The sequence below is a fragment of the Canis lupus genome, chromosome 22, assembly GCF_048164855.1.
Source record: "Canis lupus baileyi chromosome 22, mCanLup2.hap1, whole genome shotgun sequence".
Lineage (NCBI taxonomy): Eukaryota > Metazoa > Chordata > Mammalia > Carnivora > Canidae > Canis > Canis lupus.
Window position 1 is genome coordinate 51,982,290 of NC_132859.1, and position 13,812 is coordinate 51,996,101.

Sequence of the window (13,812 nt, forward strand, 5' to 3'; positions counted from 1 at the left end):
GGAAGTGTGAAGATAGAGAGGTGTTTAAACAACTCCAGTGAAGAGCACTGCATGGCCGGATGGTCCACCCAGATTAGCAGCAGGGGAGCCTTTCCTGATGGAGGAGACATGGCATTTTCTTTCTTGGGTTGTTCTTTATCCTTTTCAGCCTCACTCACTGGAAAGACTGCATGTTTAATTTCCAACTTAAACTAAGTTGAGTCCTAGTGCTCTCTGCATAACTAATGCATGGCCAATCTTTCTCAGTCTCAGTTCCTACACCCACATAGTAGGGACACTACCTCAAGGTTGTTATGAGAATAATCACGATGGTCACCAAGCCAGCAACCACATACGGTGCACAGCACATGATTTATTTATTAGATAGTAAATTATCGATTATCATAGTACATGATAAAATAATAATACCTCTGTGTCCTGCCTTTATGGCCACATTACCCTCTTCCTCTTAGCTGGGTGAGTAGAGAAAAATAACCACAAAACAGTCTTAATTACAAACAACATTGCATTTGAGGGCTATGTGGAGAAAGGCTCCACCCTTACAGATGACTTTTGGAGCTACATGAGGCCTGGACTTACCCTGGAATCTGGGTTCCTATCCTCCACCTGGACTCCCATCCAGGAAAAAGGAGGTGTGAAGCTTCCTACTCCCCAGCACCATGCATGCCTTGCACACAGAACAAGTTGCTACTGCTGTTAGAGATAACACTGGATTGTCTCCCCCGTGAGTTCCACAACTATGAGTTCGCTCTCCCCTGGCTCCAGCCCTCTGGCATACCCTCACAGCACAGCTGATGAATAGCCGCAATTCTGCACAGTGGGGCTTTGAGGAAACACTTTCTCAACTGCTGTGGCAGATTGTACTTTCCAAAAATGTGGCTTACTGTGTTTTGCTCATAGTACTCACTGCAGTGCTCACTGTGGTTTTGGGCAGGACTTTGACTATGGGCAAGGAATGCTGCAAAACTTAACAGAGTATCAGAGGAGGCACAGCCTGTTTCTGAACACTTGGATAGTCACTCTAGAAGCAGCCATCATGCAGTGAGGAAGCCAAGCAGCTCCACGGAGAGGCCACGTGCTCCAGTCACAGCCTCACTCTCTCACCAGACAGGTAAGGGGCAAGCTGGCAGGTGATTCCATCTCCCAGCCTTGGAGATGTCCCCACTGAAGTACTATAGAGACAAACTGACTCACTGCATCCTGTACTAATTACAGATTTGCGAACAACCGGAAGAGTGTCATTTCATTAAACTACTAAGTTTTGAGGAAGTATATTCTTCAGCAACAGGTGACTGGAATACCTGCCCTTGGTAAGTGAGAGCAAACTATTAACCTTTTCAAGTTTTTGAAAGACAGTGCCAGGCATAGAAGAGATGCTCAGTTACTGTTTGTTGAATGAAGAATGAATGAGCTAACTATTCATAACTGCTATCCCTCAGAGTTACAACTAAGTGGATGGATATTATACCCTGTCCTCCAACCTCTGCCTATCAGAGAGCAACATCTATAGTATGGATAGGATGGAGGTAGTAAGAAACTCCAAGAAAGTTGACTTATAGGGCAAAGAATACCCCCTGATTATTACCAAACACATTGTTATCTAACCAAAATTGTTACAACACATTACTCTGCTGTTTTTTCAAGACCTACTTTGCATGTTGGGCAGAGAATGTGGGATTTGGTAGTAACAGAAAAGGCATAAAATTTGAGCTGAATCCTCCATAAACTGGTGGTTAATTACTTCAGCTCTGACCCCTAATCCCTTCCTTCATAAAATACAGAGGAATGTAGATCAAGTGTTAAGCATCACCCAGGCATGAGGTCAATTCTCAGCAAATGATAGATATTATTTTTTTGAACGGTAGGTGGTTTCAATAAAAAATGACCATGGCTCAGATTTCTTGGTGTTAATATTGGTCGAGATGGCATTTAGCTTTAGCAGCTCTGTATGATAACAATTACATGAGGAAAACCAGAGACTTTTTTTGCTCTTGGGTGGAAATAGTTTCTGTTGAACCATGGGGTACAGCAAGACTTTTTAGTTTTTATTTTAATTTCATTCCAGATGTGGTGTAGCTCAGAATTTTTCTCTCCCACACAGTATGTTTGTTTATTTTTTTCTCATATGTAGGCAGTACTGATTTATAAGCTCTGCCCTACTTGCTTCCTGTTCAACCTGGGTTGCGAGAGAGCATCTTGTGTCTGCTGCCCTCACTTTATCAATAAATCATTAAGTATTGATCACTCAAAATAAAGAAAAGTTTTGAATATAAAAAAATAAACAGGAAAAGTGGTGATTTTTCAAGGTGGTCACCTTTTTCAAGGTGTGGCTGGTATATCCTATCTCAGAATATCGAAAAGCTCAACTGACAAAATAGAGGAACTGAGCATTCATGTGGATGGAATAACCCTGCTCTAAGATTGTTCCAAGTCAATGTCCTCAACTCCAAAAAAAGAGATTTGGGAATTGACCCTCTACTGTCTGCAAAACCACACGATCTCTGGTGGTAGTTTATGCCAAACCTTTCTCACTGTATGATGCAGAAAAATGCTCTGGTTTATTCACATGCTAAATGAGAAAAGTAGGGATACAAAATACATATGCAAGAGATGTGCATATAACGCCTTTAAAAAACAAATGGAGGGGGGAGGAGGGGCAAGATGGAGGAAGAGTAGGGTCCCCAAATCACCTGTCTCCACCAAATTACCTAGAAAACCTTCAAATTATCCTGAAAATCTATGAATTTGGCCTGAGAATTAAAGAGAGAACACCTGGAATGCTACAGTGAGAAGAGTTTGTGCTTCTATCAAGCTTGCTTTTGGCCACTCTGCACTGAGCAAAATGACTAGAAGGAAAACCTCACCTCCAAAGAAAGAATCAGAAACAGTCCTCTCTCCCACAGAGTTACAAAATCTGGATTACAATTCAATGTCAGAAAGCCAATTCAGAAGCACTATTATACAGCTACTGGTGGCTCTAGAAAAAAGCATAAAGGACTCAAGAGACTTCATGACTGCAGAATTTAGAGCTAATCAGGCAGAAATTAAAAATCAATTGAATGAGATGCAATCCAAACTAGAAGTCCTAACGACGAGGGTTAACGAGGTGGAAGAACGAGTGAGTGACATAGAAGACAAGTTGATAGCAAAGAGGGAAACTGAGGAAAAAAGAGACAAACAATTAAAAGACCATGAAGATAGATTAAGGGAAATAAACGACAGCCTGAGGAAGAAAAACCTACGTTTAATTGGTGTTCCCGAGGGTGCCGAAAGGGACAGAGGGCCAGAATATGTATTTGAACAAATTCTAGCTGAAAACTTTCCTAATCTGGGAAGGGAAACAGGCATTCAGATCCAGGAAATAGAGAGATCCCCCCCTAAAATCAATAAAAACCGTCCAACACCTCGACATTTAATAGTGAAGCTTGCAAATTCCAAAGATAAAGAGAAGATCCTTAAAGCAGCAAGAGACAAGAAATCCCTGACTTTTATGGGGAGGAGTAGTAGGGTAACAGCAGACCTCTCCACAGAGACTTGACAGGCCAGAAAGGGCTGGCAGGATATATTCAGGGTCCTAAATGAGAAGAACATGCAACCAAGAATACTTTATCCAGCAAGGCTCTCATTCAAAATGGAAGGAGAGATAAAGAGCTTCCAAGACAGGCAGCAACTAAAAGAATATGTGACCTCCAAACCAGCTCTGCAAGAAACTTTAAGGGGGCCTCTTAAAATTCCCCTTTAAGAAGAAGTTCAGTGGAACATTCCACAAAAACAAGGACTGAAGAGTTATCATGATGACACTAAATTCATATCTCTCAATAGTAACTCTGAATGTGAAAGGGCTTAATGACCCCATCAAAAGGCACAGGATTTCAGACTGGATAAAAAAGCAGGACCCATCTATTTGCTGTCTACAAGAGACTCATTTTAGACAGAAGGACACCTACAGCCTGAAAATAAAAGGTTGGAGAACCATTTACCATTCGAATGGTCCTCAAAAGAAAGCAGGGGAGGCCATCCTTATATCAGATAAACTAAAATTTACCCCAAAGACTGTAGTGAGAGATGAAGAGGGACACTATATCATACTTAAAGGATCTATTCAACAAGAGGACTTAACAATTCTCAATATATATGCCCCGAATGTGGGAGCTGCCAAATATATAAATCAATTATTAACCAAAGTGAAGAAATACTTAGATAATAATACACTTATACTTGGTGACTTCAATCTAGCTCTTTCTACACTCGATAGGTCTTCTAAGCACAACATCTCCAAAGAAACAAGAGCTTTAAATGATACACTGGACCAGATGGATTTCACAGATATCTACAGAACTTTACATCCAAACTCAACTGAATACACATTCTTCTCAAGTGCACATGGAACTTTCTCCAGAATAGACCACATATTGGGTCACAAATCGGGTCTGAACCGGTACCAAAAGATTGGGATCGTCCCCTGCATATTCTCAGACCATAATGCCTTGAAATTAGAACTAAATCACAACAAGAAGTTTGGAAGGACCTCAAACACGTGGAGATTAAGGACCATCCTGCTAAAAGATGAAGGGGTCAACCAGGAAATTAAGGAAGAATTAAAAACATTCATGGAAACTAATGAGAATGAAGACACAACCATCCAAAATCTTTGGGATGCAGCAAAAGCAGTCCTAAGGGGGAAATACATCGCAATACAAGCATCCATTCAAAAACTGGAAAGAACTCAAATACAAAAGCTAACCTTACACATAAAGGAGCTAGAGAAAAAACAGCAAATAGATCCTACACCCAAGAGAAGAAGGGAGTTAATAAAGATTCGAGCAGAACTCAACGAAATTGAGACCAGAAGAACTATGCAACAGATCAACAGAACCAGGAGTTGGTTCTTTGAAAGAATTAATAAGATAGATAAACCATTAGCCAGCCTTATTAAAAAGAAGAGAGAGAAGACTCAAATTAATAAAATCATGAATGAGAAAGGAGAGATCACTACCAACACCAAGGAAATACAAACGATTTTAAAAACATATTATGAACAGCTATATGCCAATAAATTAGGCAATCTAGGAGAAATGGACGCATTCCTGGAAAGCCACAAACTACCAAAACTGGAACACGAAGAAATAGAAAACCTTAACAGGCCAATAACCAGGGAGGAAATTGAAGCAGTCATCAAAAACCTCCCAAGACGCAAGAGTCCAGGGCCAGATGGCTTCCCAGGGGAATTTTATCAAACGTTTAAAGAAGAAACCATACCTATTCTCCTAAAGCTGTTTGGAAAGATAGAAAGAGATGGAGTACTTCCAAATTGGTTCTATGAGGCCAGCATCACCTTAATTCCAAAACCAGACAAAGACCCCACCAAAAAGGAGAATTACAGACCAATATCCCTGATGAACATGGATGCAAAAATTCTCAACAAGATATTAGCCAATAGGATCCAACAGTACATTAAGAAAATTATTCACCATGACCAAGTAGGATTAATCCCCGGGACACAAGGCTGGTTCAACACCCGTAAAACAATCAATGTGATTCATCATATCAGCAAGAGAAAAACCAAGGACCATATGATCCTCTCATTAGATGTAGAGAAAGCATTTGACAAAATACAGCATCCATTCCTGATCAAAACTCTTCAGAGTGTAGGGATAGAGGGAACCTTCCTCGACATCTTAAAAGCCATCTATGAAAAGCCCACAGCAAATATCATTCTCAATGGGGAAGCACTGGGAGCCTTTCCCCTAAGATCAGGAACAAGACAGGGATGTCCACTCTCACCACTGCTGTTCAACATAGTACTGGAAGTCCTAGCCTCAGCAATCAGACAACAAAAAGACATTAAAGGCATTCAAATTGGCAAAGAAGAAGTCAAACTCTCCCTCTTCGCCGATGACATGATACTCTACATAGAAAACCCAAAAGTCTCCACCCCAAGATTGCTAGAACTCATACAGCAATTTGGTAGCGTGGCAGGATACAAAATCAATGCCCAGAAGTCAGTGGCATTTCTATACACTAACAATAAGACTGAAGAAAGAGAAATTAAGGAGTCAATCCCATTTACAATTGCACCCAAAAGCATAAGATACCTAGGAATAAACCTAACCAAAGATGTAAAGGATCTATACCCTCAAAACTATAGAACACTTCTGAAAGAAATTGAGGAAGACACAAAGAGATGGAAAAATATTCCATGCTCATGGATTGGCAGAATTAATATTGTGAAAATGTCAATGTTACCCAGGGCAATATACACGTTTAATGCAATCCCTATCAAAATACCATGGACTTTCTTCAGAGAGTTAGAACAAATTATTTTAAGATTTGTGTGGAATCAGAAAAGACCCCGAATAGCCAGGGGAATTTTAAAAAAGAAAACCATATCTGGGGGCATCACAATGCCAGATTTCAGGTTGTACTACAAAGCTGTGGTCATCAAGACAGTGTGGTACTGGCACAAAAACAGACACATAGATCAGTGGAACAGAATAGAGAATCCAGAAGTGGACCCTGAACTTTATGGTCAACTAATATTCGATAAAGGAGGAAAGACTCTCCACTGGAAGAAAGACAGTCTCTTCAATAGATGGTGCTGGGAAAATTGGACATCCACATGCAGAAGAATGAAATTAGACCACTCTCTTGCACCATACACAAAGATAAGCTCAAAATGGATGAAAGATCTAAATGTGAGACAAGATTCCATCAAAATCCTAGAGAAGAACACAGGCAACACCCTTTTTGAACTCGGCCATAGTAACTTTTTACAAGATACATCCACGAAGGCAAAAGAAACAAAAGCAAAAATGAACTATTGGGACTTCATCAAGATAAGAAGCTTTTGCACAGCAAACAATACAGTCAACAAAACTAAAAGACAACCTACAGAATGGGAGAAGATATTTGCAAATGACATATCAGATAAAGGGCTAGTTTCCAAGATCTATAAAGAACTTATTAAACTCAACACCAAAGAAACACACAACCCAATCATGAAATGGGCAAAAGACATGAACAGAAATCTCACAGAGGAAGACATAGACATGGCCAATATGCATATGAGAAAATGCTCTGCATCACTTGCCATCAGGGAAATACAAATCAAAATCACAATGAGATACCACCTCACACCAGCGAGAAAGGGGCAAATTAACAAGCAGGAAACAACAAATGTTGGAGAGGATGTGGAGAAAAGGGAACCCTCTTACACTGTTGGTGGGAATGTGAACTGGTGCAGCCACTCTGGAAAACTGTGTGGAGGTTCCTCAAACAGTTAAAAATAGACCTGCCCTACGACCCAGCAATTGCACTGTTGGGGATTTACCCCAAAGATACAAATGCAATGACACGCCGGGACACCTGCACCCCGATGTTTATAGCAGCAATGTCCACGATAGCCAAACTGTGGAAGGAGCCTCGGTGTCCAACGAAAGATGAATGGATAAAGATGATGTGGTTTATGTATACAATGGAATATTACTCAGCTATTAGAAATGACAAATACCCACCATTTGCTTCAACGTGGATGGAACTGGAGGGTATTATGCTGAGTGAAGTAAGTCAGTCGGAGAAGGACAAACATTATATGTTCTCATTCATTTGGGGAATATTAATAATAGTGAAAGGGAATATAAGGGAAGGGAGAAGAAATGTGTGGGAAATATCAGAAAGGGAGACAGAACGTAAAGACTGCTAACTCTGGGAAACGAACTAGGGGTGGTAGAAAGGGAGAAGGGCGGGGGGTGGGAGTGAATTGGTGACGGGCACTGGGGGTTATTCTGTATGTTAGTAAATTGAACACCAATAAAAATAAATTAAAAAAATAATAAATAAAAAACAAATGGCTAAGAAGAGAAGAAACAGATCAGAAGTGGTTCACATTTAATAGTGGTTGTTTTGTGGTATGGAGACTTGTGAATGTTTATTTTAAAATCTGTTTTCTAAGTCGTTTGTTGTTTTGTTGTTGTCTTGACATGAGAAGTCAGACTTTTCTCACATTACATCAGGCTCCCCACACTTGCACTGGGCAATGCCTGTACCCTACAATCACCTGTGTTGGTTTCTCTTAGCTTTGTGGGTCTGGATATGCCACAGGCATTTCCATATTGTAAGAAAGGAACTGCACTTTTTTGTTTTGTTTTGTTTTGTTTTGTTTTGTTTTGTTTTGGAACTGCACTTTTGATTTGACAGTGACTGCTTCAGACCTCAGGCCTTGAGGAGGAGTGTGAAATTATCACATAAGGCTGCCATAGTGAAGTCCTTGTCCTGTGGCTTCATGGTTTCTTCTTATGGAGTGGCTTCACCTCTGGGATGAGAGCTACTTTCAGGCTCTGGAATTCTCTCTTAACTCTGAAGATTGCACAGAGCCAAATGTTCCTTTTAAATCTTGCAGCAGACCTTTGGCCAGGAGCAATAAAAGTCTCACTTAGAGAAGGGGCCAATGCCCAAAGGAAAAGGAAAACATACACTTTACTGCAGTCACTAGCAGAAGTGGTTAAAGAGGACACGTGAGGCTGGGGTGAGGTTAGGACATAACACTGTGGCTTTCCCAATGGCAGACAGAAAACAGGGGCTCCTGCTTGGGAACCCATCTTTTGGTGATGAGTTCTGTCATTCTGGGGGAATGGACAGAGAAGAAAAACACTGGGCCAGGGAGCCAAGTATGATAAAGAGGCTGCTAAGCTGGCTTCCTACACACTCTTGAATAGTTTTCAATGTGAATGACATGGCAGGAGCAGACAGCAAAGACCTACCCAGAAGAATCAGCAGTTCATACCATTTCTTCTAGTATAGTAGCATCCTGACATGCCAGTCACTGCAGTAAGTACTTGTGGGTCTCCCAAAACACAAGGCAAACCCTTTCTGGTTTGCTCATTCACAAACCGGTGTCTTTATCTCTGTAGCCCTAGATACCCACCTAAACTCAGATAAAGGCCCATCTAAAGAGATAAATACCTATCTAAACCCAGAAACTCGTTTCCCAGCATCCTTGGCAGCTGGGAGGGATCTCATAACTCAGTTCTGCCAATGAGAGGTAAGGTGAAGATTGGCTGCAGAATTTCGGGGGGGGGGGGGGGAGGAATATCCTCTCTAATTAAAGGAGAAAGACAAGAAGGATCCTTTTTCTGCTGCCTCATCCCTCACCTCACCCAAACCCTACTTCCTGTCTTTGGATATTGTTGTCTGAAGTTGACCATGAGGCAAAGAGGAGTTTGGATGAAAATCTCAAACCCTGAGGATGGCATAATAGAAGTATAAAGAGAACTGGAACCATGCAATGAGTGCTGGACAACCAGGCAACCCCTTACTTATAAAGTGAGAGGAATCAGCTTGGTATTTTAACTACTTTCAGTTGAGGGGCGCCTGGGTAGCTCAGTCAGTGAAGCATCGGACTCTTGATTTTGGCTCAGGTCATGAGATTGAGCCCCACATTGGTTCTACCCTGGACCTTGGAACATACTTAGGATTCTCTCTCTATCTGCCGTTCCCCCAATGCTTGTGTACACTCACGCATGTACCCTCAGTTGCTCTCTCTCTCAAAAAAAAAATAATAAGTAAACTATTTTTAGTTGTGAATTCTAGTCCTTGCAGGAAAATACATACTACTTAATGTGATATAACTTAACTAGTACTGCCTTTTTGAAAATATATTGAAAGAATCTGGTCCTTCTTTTAACAAAAGATGCATGAAATGTAAGACATATGGAAATTCAACTTATTACCTTATACAGTCAAACTTTTATAGGAAAAGTACACTTGCCAATAAAAGTATAAAGAAGGTTTTTATTAATAAATTACACTTGCAATTGTAACAACATTTCCTTTTCTTACATGTGCAATAATTTCATGACACTTGTGCAAAGGCATTTGGTAGATATGCAAAAACATGAGGTAGTCCAGAGAACTTTTCCTTGAAGGGCCAAAAATAAATATTTTAGGCTCTGTGGACCAGAGTGTCCCTGAGCTACTCAGCTCTGTTCTTGTAGTCAAAGAGGCTACAGACAATATATAAATAAATGAGACTGGTGTGTCCCAGTGAAATTTTATTTACAAGGACAAGTAGCAGTTGGATTTGGCCTGCTAGCTCCAGAGATAGGATTCTAGAAAAACAAAAGCAACTGACATTCATCAAGAGTTGGGAACCATTGAAAGTTTTACATATATTTACCTACTTTTATCTTCATAGCAACTCCATAAAATAGATAGCCAACATTCAGAGAATTAACTAAATTGTTCAATATTACATGCTTAGTAAATGACAGAGCTGTAATTCAAACTCAAAGCTCCAAGCATCATACAATGTTTTCTGCTCATTTTGGAGAATTTATGATCCCTACCCCCAGAAATGATATAATATGACCAATGACATATTTAGAACAGGTATCCAAAAACATATTTCATGATTTCTCTTAAGATGGACACTGATGCTTGCACTTCTCCCACATACCTGCTAAAACTATTGCTTTGCTTGAGGAGGAGGGAACACTTATAGGCAGGTAAGGGAACTAGGGGTCTGGTATCCAGCTTAAGCACCTGCAGATTTGCACTGAGTATGGTTTGAAATGCTGTGGTGGAGGGAGTCTCCATCAGTCCGTGCATGGCAGTCAAAGGAAGCATGTACATGTGCACACGTATGCCACATAATCTCCGCTAGGTGGATAAAGTAATCCGTTGTTCAGCCACAATCAGATCAATGAACATTTGATTTATCTCCAATTTCCAACTTAATATAAACCAAGTTGCAGTGACATCCTATTTGCATTTATCTTTCCTCACCTGCAGGAGTTGCTAGGGCCCTAACACTATTCAACGTGCTGCATGGATTTATACTGCCAAGGAGAATTCTGATTTCTCTCTCTTTTGGTTGTGGGGTGGGTAGAGGCCAGGCTCTCATGGTTTACTTTGAGGCCTTTTATTAGACTCAGATTCTGTGCTTCTGGACACAGAATCTCACAAGCAATGTCTCAAATTAATAAAATTTAAGTTGTATTTTCTTCTGCCCTTAAAACCATTGAAAGCTCCCTAGAGAAGGGAAAAGGGCAAAAGCAAAGTGTTACCACCAGCAGCAGGGAGAGTTTGTCAGCCATAGGGTCAAGGGCAGAAAGGCCTTGCAAGAATTAAAAGCAATTCTCCCCCTCAGATGCTCACCTGCATCTACCTAGATTGGGTGTATCTCTGGGATTTTAGCTCCTCCAGCATCAACTCAGCTGCTCTGACCCTTGTGTGTGAGTGCATATGTGCATGCACACATATGTTTATGTTGTAAAATTTAATTTATTTTATTACATTTTTATATATTCATACACTTACACACTATGAAAGAATAAGACTTTATATAATGTTTAATCAATGCCTATTATTAATAATTGAATAATCTTTCACTCTGATTGTTGTGCCCAAGATTGCGAATCCGAGAAACCACCAAGGAGCCGACACCTATGCAAGTACACGAGGGTTTATTTACAAGCTCGAGCTTGGGTCCAAGTATACTCCACACAGCAGAGCAGGGGCTTGGACCCCGAAGTGGGTTGCAGCTGGGTTTTTTTATGGGCTGGTCTAGGAGATTTTCAGAAGGGGTGGAGGAATTTTTTTTTCCAATTCCAATTTGGGGGGAAAGGGTGGGGGAGTTTCTTAAGATCTGATATGGGATTCTCTGAGCTCTATTGTCTCTCTGATATGGGATTTCCAGCCGAGGGCATTCTGAGCTTTATTCTCATTCTAATATGGGGCTTAACTGAAGTAAGGTAAAGTTCAGATCTTATTCACAGGGGCCTAAGATGGCTGTACTTGTGCTAATGCTAAACTTAAGGTGGAATGGACTTAATTTTTCTCGGCCTCCACATCACCAGGATGGTCCAGGATAATCTCCCTATTTCAAGGTCAATAACCATTAATAATTATATTAATCATGTCTGTGAAGTTCCTTCTGCCATGTAAGTTAATAGAATCCTGGGAGTAGGACGGGTGCATTTGAGGGGCTAGTATTCCCCTTACCACAAATTGGAGTGGATTTTCCAAAATATAATGTATGGAACAATCCATCTTTCCCCGACTGTCCCAAATATCATGTGTATATCATATACAGATCCTGTACTATCTATTCTCTTTCTTTCATCTATTTATTTGACTCGGTATCAGCACCACACAGCTTTAATTACTGTAACTTTATATCCTGCTTCGTATCTGGTAGGGCAAGTATCTCATTAATAATAATATGATAAAAATCTTATTATTCTTTTACATTATCTTTTATATTATATTTTATCATTAATTTAAAGACATCTTAGGTTCAAGTTTCATTAAAAATTATCACAGGATTTTGATAAGTATTATTAGACTTTACTGATTCATTTAAGGGTATTTGTATTTTTATAGGATTGGGGTTCCCCTTATAGGGACATGGCACAAACTATATCTATTCCTTTTTTTTTTTTTTTATGTTACTCTGTAAACTCTGTAAAAGTATTTATGGATATGTGTGGCTATGGATTTTTGTAACCAACAATCTATGCACTTCTCAGTTTGTTTGTTTCCTAGGTATTTCATCATGTTTCCACTCTTCTGAATGCAATCTCTCTCTCCCTCTCTCTCTCTCTGTCTCTCTCTCTCTCTTTTTTTTCCTTATCACTTCCAGCAAGCTGCCTCGTTCAATCTCCTTATTAGTTCCACCACTTGGTCAACTTATTCTATTGGAGTTTTTATGTAGACAAATATTTGGAGTTCGAATTTCAGAAACAAAAATTAAGATTGTTAATCATTTCCTCTCCATTAAACAGTTTTGCCTTAGGGCTTTTTCAGAGTCAAGGAAAAAGGTAGTGTTAAATAATTTCTTTAAAAGAATGTGCCTTCTTCGTACTCCCAATTTATTCAGGAAAACATAAGATGGGAAATAAGGAAAATAACTTTTGTAAAGTCAGAGCAGGACAGACATTCCTGTCCTCAGGGAACCTCAAGGTGGATGATCTGCTCCCCGTGGTTATCCCTTCACATTTCCCAGGGCTCTTGTTAGAACCCAGCTTAGGACTCATTCTTGCTGGGGAGAGTCCTCCTATTTTATCCTCTCTGGACATCTTAGCTCTGTCCTCACGCATCCTGAGTATAGTTGAAGACATAAGTATGTTATTACTGTACCTCATGCTGTTATGTAATAGCAAGAATCCATGTATCCTGGGGTCCTCGATAATTGACAATGCATTTCATTCCAACTGGTAGCCTCCCTGTATCTCAGCACACTGTAAACTATGATTCTATTCAATGGCTTAGCAGCTGGTGGTCAGAACAGTTTGTCGCCTTTGCTTTCAGCAAACTTGCAAAAAGGAAAATTCAGCCAGTGCTTAAGAGGAAGGAGTAAGACGGATTTCTTAGGAGGTAGCTGAACACAAGAGAAGAGGTCTTGTGTTCTCAGGTTGATCTCCTCTACTGATTGTGGAAAATATACAGTTTCTTTTCCCTTTTTTGCTCTTCTTTCTGGAAGAATGTTTCCTGGTTGTGTTTGTATGACTCTCTTAATTATTGCCCATTCTGCTCTTATAGACATACATACATATGTATGCCCATGTATAAAAATTATTAGCAATAATGTTTTAAATTTTGTCAGCCTCTTTCTTGTTCTCTGCTCTTTTTTTCATTATCAGTTTGTTCTTGTTTTATGAGTGCAATGTCTTTATTGTTCTGATCACCAATGAGAAGTGTTTTTAGGTTGATTTGCTACTTACCTTTAACATTGTTTCAATGAATTCTTTTGATTAAGCTTGATTCTACTCTTTGAGCAATAAGATACTTTGTTTCATACATTCTCTTGTGTAT

General features: G+C 39.9%; 1 long non-coding RNA gene across 1 annotated transcript in view; it reads left to right on the top strand.

The window, feature by feature from the left end:
- Positions 1–1,248: 1,248 nt before the first annotated feature.
- Positions 1,249–13,812, top strand: part of LOC140614520 (uncharacterized) — a 40,750-nt gene continuing 28,186 nt past the window's right edge. The window contains exon 1 of the long non-coding RNA XR_012015368.1: positions 1,249–1,310. This is a non-coding gene — a long non-coding RNA (uncharacterized lncRNA). The remainder of the gene's footprint in view (positions 1,311–13,812) is intronic.